Source organism: Rousettus aegyptiacus, unplaced genomic scaffold (genome assembly GCF_014176215.1).
Source record: "Rousettus aegyptiacus isolate mRouAeg1 unplaced genomic scaffold, mRouAeg1.p scaffold_m13_p_11, whole genome shotgun sequence".
Taxonomy (NCBI): Eukaryota; Metazoa; Chordata; class Mammalia; order Chiroptera; family Pteropodidae; genus Rousettus; species Rousettus aegyptiacus.
Genome location: NW_023416286.1, coordinates 11,374,973 through 11,400,974, shown reverse-complemented (window position 1 = coordinate 11,400,974; position 26,002 = coordinate 11,374,973).

The window sequence follows — 26,002 nt, the reverse complement described above, 5'->3', positions numbered from 1 at the left end:
TTCCTTTTGGAAACGCCGCACCCTCCTTCACCCTTTCTGCTACGTGACCCTCGGGTATTTACTACGAGCCTCACTCTGGTTCCCAGAATTGCCCTGATATCCAGTGTTTCAATACTGTAACGGGATTCTTAACACCAACAGCGAGAGAGAAATTAACGAGGGAAACCGTGCCGTGTTATCCTGGAAATTCGTACAAAGCGGGTTTGGGCATTTCTTCTGATCGCTGAGCTTAGAGCACAAAGGTATGGTCACCGGATTTACACAATGTCGGATGCTCTTCCGATGCTTCTCTTCAGCCGCTTCCATGACGTGAAGATAGGAACAGTGTAAACGTTGGACGTTACGGCGCGCCTGGAAAGGAAGCTTATTTCTGAACGCCGAACCTCTAGTCCGAGAACAGGTAGGTGTCTGCCAGCTTGATGCTACTATTGGTGTGTGCAGTGAAGTAAGTCTGCATTGGGAACATGTCCGAAAAGGACTTGTAGCTCCTGACTGCAAATCATGGAACACGTTCTGGATTTGAGCAGGCTCGTCGTCGCATCGTCTGTGACCAGCGTGAGGTTCGCTCTCAGACTGATAAAGTGTCGACCTGCTTGGACGTGTCTTGTTTTTAGTTGCAGAGGGCTGGTACCGAAATCTGTCTTGACATCCATGTTCCTGAGGTTGCCCTCCCTTAACACTCACGAGCAGGTAGAAATTCTGGGGCAGCATCTTTGAAGATTCAGAAACGAGAAACTACCAGCTTGCCTCTGCAGTCTGTTTCCCATGGAAAGCAGAAGGCCACTGAGCGCGGCGTGTAGTGGTCCAGCGAAAATCTAGAGATACCCCTGCGAGCGTACTGCGCCTGCGATTTCTGTTCTCAGAGTACCGTTGCATACATCCACGCTAGATGTTTCATATCCGTTTGCACGAAGCAGAGGCCTTTCAGAGAGGTTCCTCAGGAACCCATAGCATCGCATGGCGCATTCAGGCGGGGATCCGATGCTTACTTCAGATGTTAGGGCACTCTGACAAGTAACGGTTGAGGCACAGCTTTGAGAAGAGCCGCGTCCCCTCTGTACGTTTCCTTTTGGAAACGCCGCACCCTCCTTCACCCTTTCTGCTACGTGACCCTCGGGTATTTACTACGAGCCTCACTCTGGTTCCCAGAATTGCCCTGATATCCAGTGTTTCAATACTGTAACGGGATTCTTAACACCAACAGGGAGAGAGAAATTAACGAGGGAAACCGTGCCGTGTTATCCTGGAAATTCGTACAAAGCGGGTTTGGGCATTTCTTCTGATCGCTGAGCTTAGAGCACAAAGGTATGGTCACCGGATTTACACAATGTCGGATGCTCTTCCGATGCTTCTCTTCAGCCGCTTCCATTACGTGAAGATAGGAACAGTGTAAACGTTGGACGTTACGGCGCGCCTGGAAAGGAAGCTTATTTCTGAACGCCGAACCTCTAGTCCGAGAACAGGTAGGTGTCTGCCAGCTTGATGCTACTATTGGTGTGTGCAGTGAAGTAAGTCTGCATTGGGAACATGTCCGAAAAGGACTTGTAGCTCCTGACTGCAAATCATGGAACACGTTCTGGATTTGAGCAGGCTCGTCGTCGCATCGTCTGTGACCAGCGTGAGGTTCGCTCTCAGACTGATAAAGTGTCGACCTGCTTGGACGTGTCTTGTTTTTAGTTGCAGAGGGCTGGTACCGAAATCTGTCTTGACATCCATGTTCCTGAGGTTGCCCTCCCTTCACACTCACGAGCAGGTAGAAATTCTGGGGCAGCATCTTTGAAGATTCAGAAACGAGAAACTACCAGCTTGCCTCTGCAGTCTATGTTTCCCATGGAAAGCAGAAGGCCACTGAGCGCGGCGTGTAGTGGTCCAGCGAAAATCTAGAGATACCCCTGCGAGCGTACTGCGCCTGCAATTTGTGTTCTCAGAGTACCGTTGCATACATCCACGCTAGATGTTTCATATCCGTTTGCACGAAGCAGAGGCCTTTCAGAGAGGTTCCTCAGGAACCCATAGCATCGCATGGCGCATTCAGGCGGGGATCCGATGCTTACTTCAGATGTTAGGGCACTCTGACAAGTAACGGTTGAGGCACAGCTTTGAGAAGAGCCGCGTCCCCTCTGTACGTTTCCTTTTGGAAACGCCGCACCCTCCTTCACCCTTTCTGCTACGTGACCCTCGGGTATTTACTACGAGCCTCACTCTGGTTCCCAGAATTGCCCTGATATCCAGTGTTTCAATACTGTAACGGGATTCTTAACACCAACAGGGAGAGAGAAATTAACGAGGGAAACCGTGCCGTGTTATCCTGGAAATTCGTACAAAGCGGGTTTGGGCATTTCTTCTGATCGCTGAGCTTAGAGCACAAAGGTATGGTCACCGGATTTACACAATGTCGGATGCTCTTCCGATGCTTCTCTTCAGCCGCTTCCATGACGTGAAGATAGGAACAGTGTAAACGTTGGACGTTACGGCGCGCCTGGAAAGGAAGCTTATTTCTGAACGCCGAACCTCTAGTCCGAGAACAGGTAGGTGTCTGCCAGCTTGATGCTACTATTGGTGTGTGCAGTGAAGTAAGTCTGCATTGGGAACATGTCCGAAAAGGACTTGTAGCTCCTGACTGCAAATCATGGAACACGTTCTGGATTTGAGCAGGCTCGTCGTCGCATCGTCTGTGACCAGCGTGAGGTTCGCTCTCAGACTGATAAAGTGTCGACCTGCTTGGACGTGTCTTGTTTTTAGTTGCAGAGGGCTGGTACCGAAATCTGTCTTGACATCCATGTCCCTGAGGTTGCCCTCCCTTCACACTCACGAGCAGGTAGAAATTCTGGGGCAGCATCTTTGAAGATTCAGAAACGAGAAACTACCAGCTTGCCTCTGCAGTCTATGTTTCCCATGGAAAGCAGAAGGCCACTGAGCGCGGCGTGTAGTGGTCCAGCGAAAATCTAGAGATACCCCTGCGAGCGTACTGCGCCTGCAATTTGTGTTCTCAGAGTACCGTTGCATACATCCACGCTAGATGTTTCATATGCGTTTGCACGAAGCAGAGGCCTTTCAGAGAGGTTCCTCAGGAACCCATAGCATCGCATGGCGCATTTAGGCGGGGATCCGATGCTTACTTCAGATGTTAGGGCACTCTGACAAGTAACGGTTGAGGCACAGCTTTGAGAAGAGCCGCGTCCCCTCTGTACGTTTCCTTTTGGAAACGCCGCACCCTCCTTCACCCTTTCTGCTACGTGACCCTCGGGTATTTACTACGAGCCTCACTCTGGTTCCCAGAATTGCCCTGATATCCAGTGTTTCAATACTGTAACGGGATTCTTAACACCAACAGCGAGAGAGAAATTAACGAGGGAAACCGTGCCGTGTTATCCTGGAAATTCGTACAAAGCGGGTTTGGGCATTTCTTCTGATCGCTGAGCTTAGAGCACAAAGGTATGGTCACCGGATTTACACAATGTCGGATGCTCTTCCGATGCTTCTCTTCAGCCGCTTCCATGACGTGAAGATAGGAACAGTGTAAACGTTGGACGTTACGGCGCGCCTGGAAAGGAAGCTTATTTCTGAACGCCGAACCTCTAGTCCGAGAACAGGTAGGTGTCTGCCAGCTTGATGCTACTATTGGTGTGTGCAGTGAAGTAAGTCTGCATTGGGAACATGTCCGAAAAGGACTTGTAGCTCCTGACTGCAAATCATGGAACACGTTCTGGATTTGAGCAGGCTCGTCGTCGCATCGTCTGTGACCAGCGTGAGGTTCGCTCTCAGACTGATAAACTGTCGACCTGCTTGGACGTGTCTTGTTTTTAGTTGCAGAGGGCTGGTACCGAAATCTGTCTTGACATCCATGTCCCTGAGGTTGCCCTCCCTTCACACTCACGAGCAGGTAGAAATTCTGGGGCAGCATCTTTGAAGATTCAGAAACGAGAAACTACCAGCTTGCCTCTGCAGTCTGTTTCCCATGGAAAGCAGAAGGCCACTGAGCGCGGCGTGTAGTGGTCCAGCGAAAATCTAGAGATACCCCTGTGAGCGTACTGCGCCTGCGATTTGTGATCTCAGAGTACCATTGCATACATCCACGCTAGATGTTTCATATGCGTTTGCACGAAGCAGAGGCCTTTCAGAGAGGTTCCTCAGGAACCCATAGCATCGCATGGCGCATTCAGGCGGGGATCCGATGCTTACTTCAGATGTTAGGGCACTCTGACAAGTAACGGTTGAGGCACAGCTTTGAGAAGAGCCGCGTCCCCTCTGTACGTTTCCTTTTGGAAACGCCGCACCCTCCTTCACCCTTTCTGCTACGTGACCCTCGGGTATTTACTACGAGACTCACTGTGGTTTCCAGAATTGCCCTGATATCCATTGTTTCAATACTGTAATGGGATTCTTAACACCAACAGGGAGAGAGAAATTAACGAGGGAAACCGTGCCGTGTTATCCTGGAAATTCGTACAAAACGGGTTTGGGCATTTCTTCTGATCGCTGAGCTTAGAGCACAAAGGTATGGTCACCGGATTTACCCAATGTCGGATGCTCTTCCGATGCTTCTCTTCAGCCGCTTCCATTACGTGAAGATAGGAACAGTGTAAACGTTGGACGTTACGGCGCGCCTGGAAAGGAAGCTTATTTCTGAACGCCGAACCTCTAGTCCGAGAACAGGTAGGTGTCTGCCAGCTTGATGCTACTATTGGTGTGTGCAGTGAAGTAAGTCTGCATTGGGAACATGTCCGAAAAGGACTTGTAGCTCCTGACTGCAAATCATGGAACACGTTCTGGATTTGAGCAGGCTCGTCGTCGCATCGTCTGTGACCAGCGTGAGGTTCGCTCTCAGACTGATAAACTGTCGACCTGCTTGGACGTGTCTTGTTTTTAGTTGCAGAGGGCTGGTACCGAAATCTGTCTTGACATCCATGTTCCTGAGGTTGCCCTCCCTTAACACTCACGAGCAGGTAGAAATTCTGGGGCAGCATCTTTGAAGATTCAGAAATGAGAAACTACCAGCTTGCCTCTGCAGTCTATGTTTCCCATGGAAAGCAGAAGGCCACTGAGCGCGGCGTGTAGTGGTCCAGCGAAAATCTAGAGATACCCCTGCGAGCGTACTGCGCCTGCAATTTGTGTTCTCAGAGTACCGTTGCATACATCCACGCTAGATGTTTCATATGCGTTTGCACGAAGCAGAGGCCTTTCAGAGAGGTTCCTCAGGAACCCATAGCATCGCATGGCGCATTCAGGCGGGGATCCGATGCTTACTTCAGATGTTAGGGCACTCTGACAAGTAACGGTTGAGGCACAGCTTTGAGAAGAGCCGCGTCCCCTCTGTACGTTTCCTTTTGGAAACGCCGCACCCTCCTTCACCCTTTCTGCTACGTGACCCTCGGGTATTTACTACGAGCCTCACTCTGGTTCCCAGAATTGCCCTGATATCCAGTGTTTCAATACTGTAACGGGATTCTTAACACCAACAGGGAGAGAGAAATTAACGAGGGAATCCGTGCCGTGTTATCCTGGAAATTCGTACAAAGCGGGTTTGGGCATTTCTTCTGATCGCTGAGCTTAGAGCACAAAGGTATGGTCACCGGATTTACCCAATGTCGGATGCTCTTCCGATGCTTCTCTTCAGCCGCTTCCATGACGTGAAGATAGGAACAGTGTAAACGTTGGACGTTACGGCGCGCCTGGAAAGGAAGCTTATTTCTGAACGCCGAACCTCTAGTCCGAGAACAGGTAGGTGTCTGCCAGCTTGATGCTACTATTGGTGTGTGCAGTGAAGTAAGTCTGCATTGGGAACATGTCCGAAAAGGACTTGTAGCTCCTGACTGCAAATCATGGAACACGTTCTGGATTTGAGCAGGCTCGTCGTCGCATCGTCTGTGACCAGCGTGAGGTTCGCTCTCAGACTGATAAAGTGTCGACCTGCTTGGACGTGTCTTGTTTTTAGTTGCAGAGGGCTGGTACCGAAATCTGTCTTGACATCCATGTTCCTGAGGTTGCCCTCCCTTAACACTCACGAGCAGGTAGAAATTCTGGGGCAGCATCTTTGAAGATTCAGAAACGAGAAACTAGCAGCTTGCCTGTACACTCTATGTTTCCCATGGAGAGCAGAACGCCACTGAGCCTGGCGTGTAGTGGTCAAGCAAAAATGTAGAGATACCCCTGCGAGGTAACTGGGTCTGCAATTTGTGTTCTCAGAGTACCATTGCATACATCCACGCCAGATGTTTCATATGCGTTTGCACGAAGCAGAGGCCTTTCAGAGAGGTTCCTCAGGAACCCATAGCATCGCATGGCGCATTCAGGCGGGGATCCGATGCTTACTTCAGATGTTAGGGCACTCTGACAAGTAACGGTTGAGGCACAGCTTTGAGAAGAGCCGCGTCCCCTCTGTACGTTTCCTTTTGGAAACGCCGCACCCTCCTTCACCCTTTCTGCTACGTGACCCTCGGGTATTTACTACGAGACTCACTGTGGTTTCCAGAATTGCCCTGATATCCATTGTTTCAATACTGTAACGGGATTCTTAACACCAACAGGGAGAGAGAAATTAACGAGGGAAACGGTGCCGTGTTATCCTGGAAATTCGTACAAAGCGGGTTTGGGCATTTCTTCTGATCGCTGAGCTTAGAGCACAAAGGTATGGTCACCGGATTTACACAATGTCGGATGCTCTTCCGATGCTTCTCTTCAGCCGCTTCCATTACGTGAAGATAGGAACAGTGTAAACGTTGGACGTTACGGCGCGCCTGGAAAGGAAGCTTATTTCTGAACGCCGAACCTCTAGTCCGAGAACAGGTAGGTGTCTGCCAGCTTGATGCTACTATTGGTGTGTGCAGTGAAGTAAGTCTGCATTGGGAACATGTCCGAAAAGGACTTGTAGCTCCTGACTGCAAATCATGGAACACGTTCTGGATTTGAGCAGGCTCGTCGTCGCATCGTCTGTGACCAGCGTGAGGTTCGCTCTCAGACTGATAAAGTGTCGACCTGCTTGGACGTGTCTTGTTTTTAGTTGCAGAGGGCTGGTACCGAAATCTGTCTTGACATCCATGTTCCTGAGGTTGCCCTCCCTTAACACTCACGAGCAGGTAGAAATTCTGGGGCAGCATCTTTGAAGATTCAGAAACGAGAAACTACCAGCTTGCCTCTGCAGTCTATGTTTCCCATGGAAAGCAGAAGGCCACTGAGCGCGGCGTGTAGTGGTCCAGCGAAAATCTAGAGATACCCCTGCGAGCGTACTGCGCCTGCAATTTGTGTTCTCAGAGTACCGTTGCATACATCCACGCTAGATGTTTCATATGCGTTTGCACGAAGCAGAGGCCTTTCAGAGAGGTTCCTCAGGAACCCATAGCATCGCATGGCGCATTCAGGCGGGGATCCGATGCTTACTTCAGATGTTAGGGCACTCTGACAAGTAACGGTTGAGGCACAGCTTTGAGAAGAGCCGCGTCCCCTCTGTACGTTTCCTTTTGGAAACGCCGCACCCTCCTTCACCCTTTCTGCTACGTGACCCTCGGGTATTTACTACGAGCCTCACTCTGGTTCCCAGAATTGCCCTGATATCCAGTGTTTCAATACTGTAACGGGATTCTTAACACCAACAGGGAGAGAGAAATTAACGAGGGAAACCGTGCCGTGTTATCCTGGAAATTCGTACAAAGCGGGTTTGGGCATTTCTTCTGATCGCTGAGCTTAGAGCACAAAGGTATGGTCACCGGATTTACACAATGTCGGATGCTCTTCCGATGCTTCTCTTCAGCCGCTTCCATTACGTGAAGATAGGAACAGTGTAAACGTTGGACGTTACGGCGCGCCTGGAAAGGAAGCTTATTTCTGAACGCCGAACCTCTAGTCCGAGAACAGGTAGGTGTCTGCCAGCTTGATGCTACTATTGGTGTGTGCAGTGAAGTAAGTCTGCATTGGGAACATGTCCGAAAAGGACTTGTAGCTCCTGACTGCAAATCATGGAACACGTTCTGGATTTGAGCAGGCTCGTCGTCGCATCGTCTGTGACCAGCGTGAGGTTCGCTCTCAGACTGATAAACTGTCGACCTGCTTGGACGTGTCTTGTTTTTAGTTGCAGAGGGCTGGTACCGAAATCTGTCTTGACATCCATGTTCCTGAGGTTGCCCTCCCTTAACACTCACGAGCAGGTAGAAATTCTGGGGCAGCATCTTTGAAGATTCAGAAACGAGAAACTACCAGCTTGCCTCTGCAGTCTATGTTTCCCATGGAAAGCAGAAGGCCACTGAGCGCGGCGTGTAGTGGTCCAGCGAAAATCTAGAGATACCCCTGCGAGCGTACTGCGCCTGCGATTTCTGTTCTCAGAGTACCGTTGCATACATCCACGCTAGATGTTTCATATCCGTTTGCACGAAGCAGAGGCCTTTCAGAGAGGTTCCTCAGGAACCCATAGCATCGCATGGCGCATTCAGGCGGGGATCCGATGCTTACTTCAGATGTTAGGGCACTCTGACAAGTAACGGTTGAGGCACAGCTTTGAGAAGAGCCGCGTCCCCTCTGTACGTTTCCTTTTGGAAACGCCGCACCCTCCTTCACCCTTTCTGCTACGTGACCCTCGGGTATTTACTACGAGCCTCACTCTGGTTCCCAGAATTGCCCTGATATCCATTGTTTCAATACTGTAACGGGATTCTTAACACCAACAGGGAGAGAGAAATTAACGAGGGAATCCGTGCCGTGTTATCCTGGAAATTCGTACAAAGCGGGTTTGGGCATTTCTTCTGATCGCTGAGCTTAGAGCACAAAGGTATGGTCACCGGATTTACCCAATGTCGGATGCTCTTCCGATGCTTCTCTTCAGCCGCTTCCATTACGTGAAGATAGGAACAGTGTAAACGTTGGACGTTACGGCGCGCCTGGAAAGGAAGCTTATTTCTGAACGCCGAACCTCTAGTCCGAGAACAGGTAGGTGTCTGCCAGCTTGATGCTACTATTGGTGTGTGCAGTGAAGTAAGTCTGCATTGGGAACATGTCCGAAAAGGACTTGTAGCTCCTGACTGCAAATCATGGAACACGTTCTGGATTTGAGCAGGCTCGTCGTCGCATCGTCTGTGACCAGCGTGAGGTTCGCTCTCAGACTGATAAACTGTCGACCTGCTTGGACGTGTCTTGTTTTTAGTTGCAGAGGGCTGGTACCGAAATCTGTCTTGACATCCATGTCCCTGAGGTTGCCCTCCCTTAACACTCACGAGCAGGTAGAAATTCTGGGGCAGCATCTTTGAAGATTCAGAAACGAGAAACTACCAGCTTGCCTCTGCAGTCTATGTTTCCCATGGAAAGCAGAAGGCCACTGAGCGCGGCGTGTAGTGGTCCAGCGAAAATCTAGAGATACCCCTGCGAGCGTACTGCGCCTGCAATTTGTGTTCTCAGAGTACCGTTGCATACATCCACGCTAGATGTTTCATATCCGTTTGCACGAAGCAGAGGCCTTTCAGAGAGGTTCCTCAGGAACCCATAGCATCGCATGGCGCATTCAGGCGGGGATCCGATGCTTACTTCAGATGTTAGGGCACTCTGACAAGTAACGGTTGAGGCACAGCTTTGAGAAGAGCCGCGTCCCCTCTGTACGTTTCCTTTTGGAAACGCCGCACCCTCCTTCACCCTTTCTGCTACGTGACCCTCGGGTATTTACTACGAGCCTCACTCTGGTTCCCAGAATTGCCCTGATATCCAGTGTTTCAATACTGTAACGGGATTCTTAACACCAACAGGGAGAGAGAAATTAACGAGGGAAACCGTGCCGTGTTATCCTGGAAATTCGTACAAAGCGGGTTTGGGCATTTCTTCTGATCGCTGAGCTTAGAGCACAAAGGTATGGTCACCGGATTTACACAATGTCGGATGCTCTTCCGATGCTTCTCTTCAGCCGCTTCCATTACGTGAAGATAGGAACAGTGTAAACGTTGGACGTTACGGCGCGCCTGGAAAGGAAGCTTATTTCTGAACGCCGAACCTCTAGTCCGAGAACAGGTAGGTGTCTGCCAGCTTGATGCTACTATTGGTGTGTGCAGTGAAGTAAGTCTGCATTGGGAACATGTCCGAAAAGGACTTGTAGCTCCTGACTGCAAATCATGGAACACGTTCTGGATTTGAGGAGGCTCGTCGTCGCATCGTCTGTGACCAGCGTGAGGTTCGCTCTCAGACTGATAAAGTGTCGACCTGCTTGGACGTGTCTTGTTTTTAGTTGCAGAGGGCTGGTACCGAAATCTGTCTTGACATCCATGTCCCTGAGGTTGCCCTCCCTTCACACTCACGAGCAGGTAGAAATTCTGGGGCAGCATCTTTGAAGATTCAGAAACGAGAAACTACCAGCTTGCCTCTGCAGTCTATGTTTCCCATGGAAAGCAGAAGGCCACTGAGCGCGGCGTGTAGTGGTCCAGCGAAAATCTAGAGATACCCCTGCGAGCGTACTGCGCCTGCAATTTGTGTTCTCAGAGTACCGTTGCATACATCCACGCTAGATGTTTCATATGCGTTTGCACGAAGCAGAGGCCTTTCAGAGAGGTTCCTCAGGAACCCATAGCATCGCATGGCGCATTCAGGCGGGGATCCGATGCTTACTTCAGAAGTTAGGGCACTCTGACAAGTAACGGTTGAGGCACAGCTTTGAGAAGAGCCGCGTCCCCTCTGTACGTTTCCTTTTGGAAACGCCGAACCTCCTTCACCCTTTCTGCTACGTGACCCTCGGGTATTTACTACGAGCCTCACTCTGGTTCCCAGAATTGCCCTGATATCCAGTGTTTCAATACTGTAACGGGATTCTTAACACCAACAGGGAGAGAGAAATTAACGAGGGAATCCGTGCCGTGTTATCCTGGAAATTCGTACAAAGCGGGTTTGGGCATTTCTTCTGATCGCTGAGCTTAGAGCACAAAGGTATGGTCACCGGATTTACACAATGTCGGATGCTCTTCCGATGCTTCTCTTCAGCCGCTTCCATTACGTGAAGATAGGAACAGTGTAAACGTTGGACGTTACGGCGCGCCTGGAAAGGAAGCTTATTTCTGAACGCCGAACCTCTAGTCCGAGAACAGGTAGGTGTCTGCCAGCTTGATGCTACTATTGGTGTGTGCAGTGAAGTAAGTCTGCATTGGGAACATGTCCGAAAAGGACTTGTAGCTCCTGACTGCAAATCATGGAACACGTTCTGGATTTGAGCAGGCTCGTCGTCGCATCGTCTGTGACCAGCGTGAGGTTCGCTCTCAGACTGATAAACTGTCGACCTGCTTGGACGTGTCTTGTTTTTAGTTGCAGAGGGCTGGTACCGAAATCTGTCTTGACATCCATGTCCCTGAGGTTGCCCTCCCTTCACACTCACGAGCAGGTAGAAATTCTGGGGCAGCATCTTTGAAGATTCAGAAACGAGAAACTACCAGCTTGCCTCTGCAGTCTATGTTTCCCATGGAAAGCAGAAGGCCACTGAGCACGGCGTGTAGTGGTCCAGCGAAAATCTAGAGATACCCCTGCGAGCGTACTGCGCCTGCAATTTGTGTTCTCAGAGTACCGTTGTATACATCCACGCTAGATGTTTCATATGCGTTTGCACGAAGCAGAGGCCTTTCAGAGAGGTTCCTCAGGAACCCATAGCATCCCATGGCGCATTCAGGCGGGGATCCGATGCTTATTTCAGATGTTAGGGCACTCTGACAAGTAACGGTTGAGGCACAGCTTTGAGAAAAGCCGCGTCCCCTCTGTACGTTTCCTTTTGGAAACGCCAAACCTCCTTCACCCTTTCTGCTACGTGACCCTCGGGTATTTACTACGAGCCTCACTCTGGTTCCCAGAATTGCCCTGATATCCAGTGTTTCAATACTGTAACGGGATTCTTAACACCAACAGGGAGAGAGAAATTAACGAGGGAAACCGTGCCGTGTTATCCTGGAAATTCGTACAAAGCGGGTTTGGGCATTTCTTCTGATCGCTGAGCTTAGAGCACAAAGGTATGGTCACCGGATTTACACAATGTCGGATGCTCTTCCGATGCTTCTCTTCAGCCGCTTCCATTACGTGAAGATAGGAACAGTGTAAACGTTGGACGTTACGGCGCGCCTGGAAAGGAAGCTTATTTCTGAACGCCGAACCTCTAGTCCGAGAACAGGTAGGTGTCTGCCAGCTTGATGCTACTATTGGTGTGTGCAGTGAAGTAAGTCTGCATTGGGAACATGTCCGAAAAGGACTTGTAGCTCCTGACTGCAAATCATGGAACACGTTCTGGATTTGAGCAGGCTCGTCGTCGCATCGTCTGTGACCAGCGTGAGGTTCGCTCTCAGACTGATAAACTGTCGACCTGCTTGGACGTGTCTTGTTTTTAGTTGCAGAGGGCTGGTACCGAAATCTGTCTTGACATCCATGTCCCTGAGGTTGCCCTCCCTTCACACTCACGAGCAGGTAGAAATTCTGGGGCAGCATCTTTGAAGATTCAGAAACGAGAAACTACCAGCTTGCCTCTGCAGTCTATGTTTCCCATGGAAAGCAGAAGGCCACTGAGCGCGGCGTGTAGTGGTCCAGCGAAAATCTAGAGATACCCCTGCGAGCGTACTGCGCCTGCAATTTGTGTTCTCAGAGTACCGTTGCATACATCCACGCTAGATGTTTCATATGCGTTTGCACGAAGCAGAGGCCTTTCAGAGAGGTTCCTCAGGAACCCATAGCATCGCATGGCGCATTCAGGCGGGGATCCGATGCTTACTTCAGATGTTAGGGCACTCTGACAAGTAACGGTTGAGGCACAGCTTTGAGAAGAGCCGCGTCCCCTCTGTACGTTTCCTTTTGGAAACGCCGCACCCTCCTTCACCCTTTCTGCTACGTGACCCTCGGGTATTTACTACGAGCCTCACTCTGGTTCTCAGAATTGCCCTGATATCCAGTGTTTCAATACTGTAACGGGATTCTTAACACCAACAGGGAGAGAGAAATTAACGAGGGAAACCGTGCCGTGTTATCCTGGAAATTCGTACAAAGCGGGTTTGGGCATTTCTTCTGATCGCTGAGCTTAGAGCACAAAGGTATGGTCACCGGATTTACACAATGTCGGATGCTCTTCCGATGCTTCTCTTCAGCCGCTTCCATTACGTGAAGATAGGAACAGTGTAAACTTTGGACGTTACGGCGCGCCTGGAAAGGAAGCTTATTTCTGAATGCCTAACCTCTAGTTCAAGAACAGGTAGGTGTCTGCCAGCTTGATGGTACTATTGGTGTGTGCAGTGAAGTAAGTCTGCATTGGAAACATGTACGAAAAGGACTTGTAGCTCCTGACTGCAAATCATGGAACACTTTCTGGTTTTGAGCAGGTTCTTCGTCGCATCATCTGTGACCAGCGTGAGGTTCACTCTCAGACTGATAAACTGTCGACCTGCTTGGACGCGTCGTGTTTTTAGTAGCAGAGGGCTGGTACCGAAATCTGTCTTGACATCCATGTTCCTGAGGTTGCCCTCCCTTAACACTCACGAGCAGGTAGAAATTCTGGGGCAGCTTCTTGGAAGATTCGGAAATGGCAAACTACCAGCTTGCCTGTACAGTCTTGTTTCCCATGGATAGCAGAACACCTCTGAGCGCGGCATGTAGTGGTCAAGCGGAGATCTAGAGATACCCCTGCGAGCATACTGGGCCTGCAATTTGTGTTCTCAGAGTACCGTTGCATACATCCACGCTAGATGTTTCATATCCGTTTGCACGAAGCAGAGGCCTTTCAGAGAGGGTTCTCAGGAACCCTTAGCATCAGGTCGTGCATTCAAGCGGGGATCCGATGCTTACTTCAGATGTTAGGGCACTCTGAAAAGTAATGGTTGAGGCACAGCTTTAAGAAGAGCCCCTGCCCCTCTGTACATTTCCCGTTGGAAAAACCGCACCCTCCTTCACCCTCTGTACAAGGTGTCTTACGCGTTTTAACTACGGGCCTCGCTCTGGTTCCCAGAATTGCCCTGATATCCATTGTTTTCATAGGGTAACGGGATTCTCAACACCAACAGGGAGCGAGAAATTAACGAGGGAAACCGTGCCATGTTTTCCTGGAAATTCGTACAAAGCGGGTTTGGGCATTTCCTTCTGAACGCTGAGCTTAGATTCACAAAGTTATGGTCACCGGATTTACACAATGTCGTATACCTTTTCGATGCTTCTTTTCACGCGCTTCCATTAGTGATGATAGGAATAGTGTAAGCTTTGTACGTTACGGCGCGCCTGGAAATGAAGCTTATTTCTGAACGCCTAACGTCTAGTCCGAGAACAGGTAGGTGTCTGCCAGCTTGATGCTACTATTGGTGTGCGCAGTGAAGTAAGTCTGCATTGGAAACCTGTACGAAAAGGACTTGTAGCTCCTGACTGCAAATCATGGAATACGTTGTGGACTGGAGCAAGTTCTTCGTAGCATCCTCTGTGAGCAGACTGATAAACTGTCGACCTGCTTGGACGTGTCATGTTTTCAGTGCCAAGGAGGTGGTACTGAAAACTGTTTTGACATCCGTTTTTTGAGGTTGCCTTCTCCTTGAATGCACGATTCAGTAGTAAGATAATTTCAGCTTTTTTATTTTGTAGTGGTGGAATGCAATCAGCTTTCCCTTCCCGTCTGTCTTTCCCATGGTAATCAGAAATCCCCTGTTTACCCCATGTAGTGTTTAAAAGTCATTTGAAGGGAAATCATTCTGGTGAGAATGTGCTTGGCATCTGTGCTCTCAGAAACGCCATGCCATTCACGAGCACTACAAGTTTTTTTTATGCACGTGGACATTTAACCTGTCTCTCAACGATATTTCGACATTAACTGACTTTGTAACATTAAGGCTGGGATCTAAATAGACTTCATTCTGAAGTCAGATTGCACTGTCAAATAATTTTTAAGCAAATTCTTTTCAAGGGGCTGCTTCCACTCTTTAAGCTGCTGTTTAGATGCTCTGCTCTGTACTCATTCTTTATGCTAAGTGATATACAGATATCTTGAATGGGATGCCGTATTGTTCTAAAACACGTCATGATAATTGTCGTATCTGAAGCCGCGTTGGACTCTTTCAAATTCAACAAAATGGATTAATTAATACTGGACACCTTGCATTTTTTCCCTGTCAAAATTCGTATGAAGCGGGTCCAGGCACTCATTTTGTGGAAGCGAGTGTATATGCGGAAAGAGGTTAGATGGGAGCGCATAACAATACAGTATTGTATTTTGAAACTTAGGTTCACCTGTTGCCATTATAAAGAGATAGCAGTACTAGAGACTCAGCAAAATTACACTGTACATGCAAAGGAAACTCATTTTTGAATGCTTGGTTTCCCTCACTCAAAGTGCAGTCTACGATTTGGTGCCCGTATTGGTGCATTTGTTGAAGTAAGTTGGGACGCTAACAATGTACAGAAATCAATGGCAATTCTTGCCTCTTATTCAGGTAGAACATTTTTGATTTGGCATGTATTTAGTCTCGTTCTTTTAACATAAGTGATGCTCACGCTCAATGTGACAAAAGTGTAAATCTCTTTTGACGCATCCCGGTTCAGTACTAAGAATCTGGTGGGACACTGTCTTCATATTCAATGTCTTGAGGGTCCCGTCTACCTAGGAGGCACGAGCATGAAGTAATAGAGTGACAGCTTGTTTGTCATTTGTAGTAGCGGCACGCTAACAGCTTTCCTCTCTTCCTTTTCTTTGCCAGGGAAAATAGAAGGGCGCAGTGTTTGGCGTGTAGTGTCGAAAGGTGATTTGATGCATTATCCCTCTGATGAGGTGTGCTTGGAATATTTTTTCTCAAAAGTCCTGTTTGATACATGAATCCTAAATGTCGAAATTGAAACCATTTCCCGAAGATGTTTAGAGGGACGCTGACCATCTTTTGGAGTATGTATGCTATGATCCAAATATGCTTACTTCCGTAGTTAGATTACACTGACAAATAATGCTTGAGGCAAGGCTTTGAAAAGAGCCGCTTTCCACTCTCCAGGCTTCTGTTTAGAAATGCTGCTCTGTACTCATCCAATATGCTAGGTGATATACAGGTATTTTGAATGGTCTGCAGTATTATTCTAAGTAGCGACCTGAAAAAAGTAGTTCTGAAGCACGGTTCGACTCTTCCAACAACTACACAGTGTTAAGTCAATCCTGGAATCTTTGCAGTTTTCTTTGTAATAATTCGTATGAAGCGGGTTTAGGCATTCGTTTTTTTGGAGACAAGCATATATGCTGAAAAACCTTCTATTGTAGCCATTAACAACGGGCTATCATGTTTCAATTCTAGAGTTCATCTCTTGTCATTAAGAAAAGATAGTAATATTATAAACTATAAGGGAAGTACTTGACATATCCAAAAGAAAGTAGAATTGGAACTCTTGATTTGTGTATCCAGAAGTGCAGTCAAAATTTGGTGCTTGTAATGCAATATGTTGTGTAAACATTCAGCAGTGTGACAATGTACAGAAAAGAATTAGAATTCTTACTAGTAAAACTAGTTAACCATTTTTCATTTCAGCCCTTTTATAAATTCATTTTTTTGATATGATTATGCTCAACCCTAGTCTTACATAACTGTAGAAGGGGACACACCACCAGCTTTTCTATACAGACTATCTTTGCCATGGAAAGCAGAAAGCCACTTTTTGTGGCGTGTAGCATTTAAGCGTAATTTGTAGAGAAATCCCTCGGGTGATACTGGGCTTAGAATTTGTTTTTTGAAAGCGCTCTTCCATCCACGGACACTAAATATTTTGTAATGCTTGTGGACAATGCAAAGGTCTTTCAGAGATATTTCATATGTACACATAACATCTGATGGAGCATTTTGGTGGGGATTCAATGAAACATGTGAACTGAGGTATTGAAACGTATACGATATTGTTAAACTCTGTAGTCTACTACCTTTTCTGCATATACGCTCATCTTTCAAAAACAAATGCCCAAACCCACTTTATACAAACTTTCACAATGAAAATGGCAACGTTTCCCTTATTAATTTCACACTTTGTATTTTTTGTAAGATTTCAATTAGACTTCAGAAACTATGGTTATCTGGTCACTTCTGAGAACCATACCACAGCCCGTAAGAAATACCTGTATTTCACAGCGTAAATGATGAGTGTGGTGCAGCATTTCTAAACAGCTTACAGAGTTGAAGCGGCTCTTTTCAAAGCTGTGCCTCAATCATTACTTGTCAGAGTGATCTAACTTCTGAAGCAAGCACAAAAGCCAGCGCCACACCATCACCCTAATTTCAAGTGATTTTCGAGTGCTATTCACAGGTCACTTTTTTCCTGGTCACATGAATCTAGTGCAAATGCCTTGAGAGTATTTTAAGATTTCCTAATTCTGGGTATAAAAATTGCAGGGTGGTTCTACTTCATTACCTCTCCTGGGTAACACAAGCATTTTCAGAACACGTTGAAAACTGCCACAATGTCAGTATCTCAGGTTTTTTTTTTCCATTTTAGTTAAGTCGGTTTCCCTTCCAGATTTTTAGTCTGTTGTTTTATATGAGAAATTCATAATCACACCTTTTTTTTTTTTGCAATGAAGAGGTATCCTCATAATGACTCAGAATTTTTCCTACTGTAAAGCAATATGGCAGCTATTATTTCACCCATTCTCTATTCACTGCCTCACAGCACACTCAGCCTCAATTATAAATTCAACCAGTGTGTACTCTGCCTCAACTGACATAGGCAGTTTTCCTGACAAACCAACAAAAGTAGAGGCAAATTAAAGATCATTGACTGCCCATATATACCATGACCTCACATAATACTTGCAATGTGGACATGACATCCGATTGGAGGTCATTATGAAATCTGTCTCAGCCACCTTCTCATCTACGCATACTAATGATTTCTCAGTGTCGATGTGAATTTTTTTCAGTTCTATGCACTCGTTGCTTCAAAGAAAGCACTCCATCATCTTCTCTTGTAAGGATGTGGATTGATGGCTCAAGGCTCGAGGCCTGTCTTTTCTTAACTAAAAATAGAAAGGAGACTGAGCATCAAGGCACTAACACTATACTCTCTGAAAACTAGTAGATAGGATAACTTAAACCAATGGTAAAATCTGTCCTCTTGTGTCATTTTGAAGCCTAAGACCTTGTCTCTTCCCTGCATTTCCTGTTGCAATCAAGTGTGCTGTCCTTGATTGAAGTTACAATCTCTACCTCTATTTCCAGAAAGCAGATTTGAGAATGTAGCCCAGAGCATTTCTTACAACTTTCTTTGATAATAGACTGAAAGGGTGGCGAAAGCCCACAGTTCCAAGCCTCTTCTCTGTGAACAAATGTTTCCTGAAGTCCTTGTCTGTAAATAAAGTCTTCTTTAGTGAAGGAAAAAGAAAACAGAGACTGTGGAAATCTGAACCAAGCTTTGACTTCCTAAAAGGACATTGAAAAAGCCCAGGCTCACAACATCAAGACCATCCAATTGGTATCAATGTCCCATCTCAATACCTAGGCCCATAAACATCCTGGTTGGCCCTTGTTAGCTTAAACTTTTCTGGTCACCTTGGCCTATAGAACCAAGCTCTCCTCTCTTAGGAGGAGGAAGATTGAGGGCTCAGTGCACGCCTCAAAGGTATACTCCTCTGAAACTATTTAATATAAAAATTAAGCCTATGACACCAACCGGTGTCATCATAACAGTACATTCTGCACAATCTGATGTCATGTCACCAAATTTCCTTTTATACAATTATTGAAAGATGACCATACCTTACAGCGCCAACCTTTCCCCTGGTAATAGAACGTAGCTTTGGCACTAAGAAACCATGTCAAAGCCTGAACTCTTTTGTAAATTAATTGGAGAGCCTGGAAGCACAGGCAAACATTGCTTTTATTTCCAGGAAGTAGAATGGAGACCTTGGCCCAAAGGATTTAGCTTAACTTTACCTTCAGATAAAGGATGTGACTTATGGTCACAAGACATTTTGGTAGGAAAAAATGTCAGTGAAAGTCCATGGTCCAGGATCCAGTCCTCTGCCATAACTGGAGTAAATTGTGTGGACGATTGAATACACAACACCACACCAATCTCATATATAAGATAAACTCATTTGCAATGCGATTAATGTTCTGGAGGTAGAGACTGTAACTTCAATCATTCTATGAATCAAAATGAAAACCTATGGCCACGGAAAGTTACTCACTTGGAAGATACCAGGTTAGTGTGGGGTATTCCTTGATCCGCATAGGAATTTCACCAGGTGTTTACTTGATCTAAGCATGATTACTAGTGATTTCTAAGTGATTTTCAGGTGATTTTCACCTTATTCCTCTTCCCCTATTTTCAAACTAGTGTTTTCAAAACTCCCATCATAAACTCTTGTTTTAATATTTAGCATTGAGTCATTGGACTGTAAACAATTCCCTGTCGACAATAGTGGCCAAAGGTTATCATAAAAGAATTGTGCAGGTGTCCCACATGAAGCTATTCAGAATGATACAATGACTCAGCATTTTTCTAAAATATGACAAAATGGTGCTTACAGTTTAAACCACTCTAAAGTGGCTACATCAAAGAGACTCAGTCTTCAAATATCAATGCAGTTAATGTTTGACAGCAGCTTCCATTGCCTTCAAGCAGGTTGCCTGGGCACAGATAAAAAACCTAAGGCCAGTCCTCTAACAACAGTAGTCTGTCAACCTATGCCTCTGTCTTCAAGCAAACCTTCTCATTGAGGCATGACCTCTTGATTGAAGGGCCATTAGGTGGCTATCTTACACAGACACTATTATTTTCTCAGTGGTTATCTCAATTTTACCAAGGAATGTAGAAGGGTAACTCAAAAGTGAGTGTCACACCATCAACCCAATATCACATGACTCCCTGTAATGCCCTCAAGTTGTCTCTTGACGGTTATGTGAATACCCTGGGAAGCCTCGGGAGTATCGCGAGATTCCCTAATTCTTGTGATGAGATTTCCAGATATCTTTTACCTCACTTTTCTCTGCTAGGCTAAATAAGCCTTTTCAGAACACCTAATGAAACAACCTCAATGTTAATATCACAGTTGTGTTTTCTTGGTGATTAAGCCAGTACTTCTCAGAATTTGTAGTCTGAGGTCTGATACAGAGAAATTCTGTGGCAGCCATTCTTGCTGCCATCAAGTAGTACCCTCACAATGACTCAGCATTTTTCCTACAATACAGAAAAAATGGCAGATATTGTTTTCATCTCTATCTAGTAGCTGCCTCATAGCACAGTCAGGCTCAATTATCAATGCCACCAATTTGCGACTGTTTTCTCCACGTCCATTAGGGAAATCATGATACACTCATTTACAGGGTATACTGGAGAGCAAAACATTTCTCAAACTGAAGCCTGATTCATTGTAAGAGGTGAGGTGAAAACCTAGAGCCACAGCAACAAGACTAGTCACCTGGTAGACACCAGATTCCATCAGGGTCTTCCTTGATCCCCACAAGAATCCCTCTAGGTATTCACTTGACTTACATGTAATTGCTTGGTGATTACTACATGATATTTCAGGTGACTTCCACCTTATTCCTCTTTCCTTATCCTCAAACAAGTACTTTCAAAATGTATCTCCCAAACTCTTCTTTTCAATATTTCAGCATTGAGTCATTGGCCTTGAAGCAAATTCTTCTCAATAGTAGTAGCCTAAGGTTCACATTCAGAATAGCATAGATCTCCCACCAAAAAGGTTAAGGATTATGCTCACAATGACTCAGCATTTCTGCTACAATACAGCCTAACGGCCCTTAGTGTTTTCACCGCTCCAAGGTAGCTTGTCATTCAGACTCAATCTATACATTTCAATATGGTTAATGTACAACTGCTATTCTCATTATATACAAGCAAGGTGCCTGACTAGAGACAAAATCTCAGGGCAATTGTCTAATGACAAGTGTGTAATTAGCCTACACCACTATTATCAACCAATTCTTCTCAAGCAGACATGACCTTACAATTGAAGGACTGTGAGGTGGATCTGGTACACAGGTAATCTGATTATCTCAGTGCTGATGTAAATTTTACCAAGGAATGTAGAAGGGTAACATAAAAGTGTACACCACACCATCATCTCTCCCTGGTCATGTGAATTCCATGGGAAACCTCGTCAGTATCATGAGATTTGCTAATTCTGGGTATGAGATTTCAAGGCGACTTCCACCTCATTACTTGTGCTAGGCTAATACAAGCCTTTTCGGAACACATTGAAGAAACTGCCTCAATGTCAATATCTTAGCTTTTTCTCTGTATTAGTTAAGCCAGTCCCTTATAGATTTTTAGTTTTGGTTTGATGGAGAAATTCTTAAGCAGACACTTTTTTTTTTGTAATAAAGAGGTATCCTCATGATGACTCAACATTTTCCCTCTAATAAAGCAACATGGCAACTATGGCTTCAACCGCTATCCATTCGCTGCCTCAAAGTACACTCATGCTCAATTGTCAATGCAGTCAATGTGAGACTTCTCCTTCAATGACATAGGCAGTTTTTCTTAGGAAAAGACAAAAGTAGAGGCAAACTAAAGATCATTGACTGCCTGTATATACTGTTGACCTCACATAGATTTGGAATGTGAAATGACAATCGATTGGAGGTCACTACAAAGTCTGTCTTGGCCACTTTCTGATCCACACATACTAATGACTTCTCAGAGTTGATGTGAATTTTTTCTGTTATCTGCACTCCTCACTTTTAAAAAGCACTACATCATCTTCCCTTGTGAAGATGTGGATTGGTGACAGGGGCCCAAGGCACAAAGCTTGTCTTTTCCTAACAAAATTAGAAGAGAGATGAAAAACTAAGGCACTAAGTCTATCCTGTCTGAAATCTAGTAGATAGGATCACTTAAACCACAAGGCAAGTCTGTCCTCAGGTAATTTCAGTCTTATCTCAAAACCTAGGAACTTATCTCCACGTGATTCCCTAGTGGTTTCTAAGTAATTTTCATGTGATTTCTACCTTATTCCTCTTCCCCTATTTCCAAACAACTCTTTTCATAACTCGACATATTAACTCTTATTTTCAATATTCAGTATTGAGTCATTTGCCTTTAAGCAACTCCATGTTGACAGTAGTGGCCAATAGTCTACAGAAAATAGTGCGGGAGACCCACATAAAGACATTCAGAGTTATACCTGTAGTGACTCTGAATTTTTCCTACAATACAGAAAAATGGTAGCTGTTTTTTCCATGACTATCCGGTCTCTGCCTCACAATACACTCAAGCTCAATTATCAATGCTACCAATGAATGACTGTTTGCTGCACGAATATAAGGCAGTTATCCTGACAGACAACTGTCCAGACAGTTAGTAGGCTGTCTGAGCCACTGTCTGCTCCATGTAGACTAATGACTTCTCAGTGCTGATGTGAATTTTCTCAGTGATATGCACTTGTCACTACAAAGGGAGCACTACATCATCCTCCCTTGTGAGGATATGGATTGGTGACATGGGCCCAAAGCACAAGGCCTGTCTTTTCCTAACAAAAAGTAGCAGGGAGACTGGGACCCAAAGCACTAAGCCTGTCCTTTCTGAAAACTAGTCGATAGGAAAACTTAATTTAAAGGGCAAGACTGTCTTCATGTTATTTGAGTCTTATCTAGAAAACTAGGACCTTGATTCCTACCTATATTTTCTGTTTGGAACCAGGGTAATGACCTCATTTTGCAGGTCCAATCCTTACTCTTATTTCCAAGAAATAGATCTAAGAAATTAGTGCACAGCATTTCTTCTAACTTTTTCAGACATAGTCTGAAATCATGGAGAAAACCCAAGTTCCAAGCCTGTTTTCTGTGAACAAATCTTGCTTGGAGACGTGCCTCAAAGCAAAAGACGTTTTTATTGAAGAAAAAATAAAATGGAGTGTGGAAATCTTAACCAAGCCTGGAGTACCTAAAAGGAAGCAGTAAAACTCAGGGTCACAATGTCAAAATCATCCAACTGGTAACAATATCCTATCTGAAGACCTAGGCCCACAAACATCCAACCAGGCCCCCGCTATTTGAAACTGTGGTGGACACCGTGGCCTAGAGAATCAAGCAGTCATCACTTAGAAGGAAAAGGAGTGGAGGACTCAGTACACAGTTCCAAGACTGTCCTCTCTTTTAAGTATTTATGATAGAAATTGAGCTGAAGACACCAACTTGTGTCATCATAACTACATTCCCCACAAAGTGATTCCAGGTCACCAATTTTCATTTTATATTATTATTGAAAGGTGACCATACCTTACAGCAACAACCTTTCCCCTGATAAGGGAACATAGTTTGGGCACTAAGAAACCTGGATCAAAGCCTGAACTATTTTTAAAATTACTTGATTGGAGAGCATGGAAGCACGGCCAAGAATTGCTTTTATTTTCAGGAAGTAGAGTGAAAACACTGGCATGTAGAATTTGACCAAAATTTACCTGACGACATTTAGATAAAGGTCGTGGCACACGATCACAATACCTATTTGGCAGGAAAAAATGTCGATAGAAGTCCATGGCTTAGGGCCCAATCCTTTGGAGCAACAAGGGTAAGTTGTGACAATGTTTGAAAACACACTACCACGTAGGTCTCCTCTATGGGGTACAATTGAGTGCAACACATTTCACAAACTGCAGACTGATTCATTGTAAGAGGCAAGGTGAAAACCTACAGCCACAGCCTCAAGACGAGATACCTGGTAGACACTAGATTCCTGCAGGGTCTTTTTTGATCTCCGCATGAATCCCTCCATGATTATAATTCCTTGGTGATTACTATGTGATTAACAGGTGAATTCCCACCTTATTTTTCTTCCCCTATCCTCAAACAGGTGTTTTTAAAACATGTTTCATAAACTGTTCTTTTCAATTTCGCAGCATGGAGTCATTGGCCTTTATGGAATTTTTTCTCAGCAGTAGTTGTCTAAGGTTTACCTTCAAGAATAGTGTGAATCTTTCACCAGAACCGTTAAGTGTTATGCTCATAATGATTCAGCATTTCTGCTACAGTACAGTATAATGGTGCTTAGAGTTTCCACCACTCTAAGTCATTCAGGATCAGATTCTAAATTTCAATGTGGTTCCTGTGTGATTGCTGCTCCTATTGTATAAAAGCAGGTTGCCTGACCAGAGATGAAATCTCAGGGCAGTTACCTACAACATGTGTGTTAGCCTATGCTGCCATCCTCGAGCAAGTATTGTCATGCAGACATGACCTTTTGATTGAAGGGCAGTTAGGTGGCCAGATTACATAGGTATTCTTATTTTCTCATCTTATGTGAACTTTACCAAAAAATGTAGAAAGGTAACAGAAAAGTGAGTGCCACACCATCTCCCCAATTTCATGTGATTTTCATCTGTTGCCCTCAGGCCAGTCTCTTCCTGGTCACGTGAATCCCGCGGGAATACTTCATGAGTATCTCGAGATTTCCTAATTCTGAGTATGAGATTTCCAAGCGACTTCCACATCATTACCTCTACTAGGCTAATACAAGCCTTTTCAGTACACATTAAAGAAACTACCTCATTGTCAATATCTCCCCCTATCTTTAACCATATTAGTTAAGCCAGTCTTTCACAAATTTTTAATCTGCGGTTTGATATAGAGACATTCTTAAACACCTGTTCTTTTTGCAATGAAGAGCTATCCTCACAATGATTCAGCATTTTTTCCTAAAATAAAGCAATAAGGTGGTTATGGTTTCATCCACTATCCACTGAATGCATCACAGTATACTCAGGCTCAATAATGAATACAGCCGCTGTGCATCTTCTGCCTCCACTAACATAGGCAGTTTTCATGATAAACAGACAAAAGTAAAGAGAATTAAAGATCATGACTGCCAGCATATACCATTGACCTCACATAAAATTCGTAATGTGAAGTCTATCTTGGCCATCTTCGATTCCACGTACACTAATGTTTTCTCACTGATGATGTGAATTTTCTGTTATATGTACTTGTCACTTCAAAGAAAGCACTACAACATCTTCCCTTGTGAGGATGTGGGTTGGTGACATGGACACAAGTCATAAGGCTTGTCCTTTCCTAACAAAAAATAGAAGGGAGCTCGGGAACCAAGCCTATACTCTCAAAAACTGTAGATAGGAAAGCTTAAACCACAGGAAAAGTCTGTACATATGTAATTCGAGTCTTATCTCAAAACCTAGGACCTCGTTTCCTGCCTGCATTTTCTTTGGGGATCCAGTGTGCTGGCCTTGGTTTTGCATTTATAATCCCTAATTTTTTATCCAGAAAGTAGATTTGAGAAATTATCCCAGAGCATTTCTTATGACTGATTCATGCTCTGCAACCAGCTCCATTCTACAAAATAAAGTAAAAATCTATAGCCACAGAAACAAGACAGGTCACTTGGTAGATACCAGATTAGTGCAGGGTATTCCTTGATCACCATGTGATTTCCACTGGGTGCTTTTTAAATCTCCACAGGATTCCCTAGTGATTGCTAATTGATTCTCAGGTGATTTCCACCATATTCTTCTATTTTCAAACAAGTGTTTAAAAAACTTATCTCTTGAACACTTATTTTTAGTATTCAGCACTAAGTCATTGTCCTTTAAGTACTTTCCTTTGGATAGCAGTGGTCAAAAATCCGCATAAAAGAATAATGCTGGAGACCATATGAAGTGGTTCAGAGTGATACTCACAATGACTCAACAGTTTTTTTTATATTACAGCAAAATAGCACTACAGTTTACACTCCTCTAAAGTATATTTGTCTAACAGACTTAGCCTGTAAATATCAACACACTTAATATTCAACAGCAGCTTCCATTGTATTCAAGGAGGTTGCCTGACCATGGTTGAAACCTAAGGCCAGTTATCTAACAAGAGTTGTCTGTTAACTTATGCTGCTGTCCAGAAGCAATCCTTTTAATGCAGACATGACCTTTCGATTGAAGGGTGGTTAGGTGACTATCTTACACAAAAATATCATTTTCTCAGTGGTTATTTAAATTTTCACAAGGAATTAAGAAGGGTAAATCAAAAGGGAACACCATATCATCAAACCAAGATCACGTGACTCCTTGTAATACCCTCAGACCTGTCTCCTGACAATCACGAATCCTGCA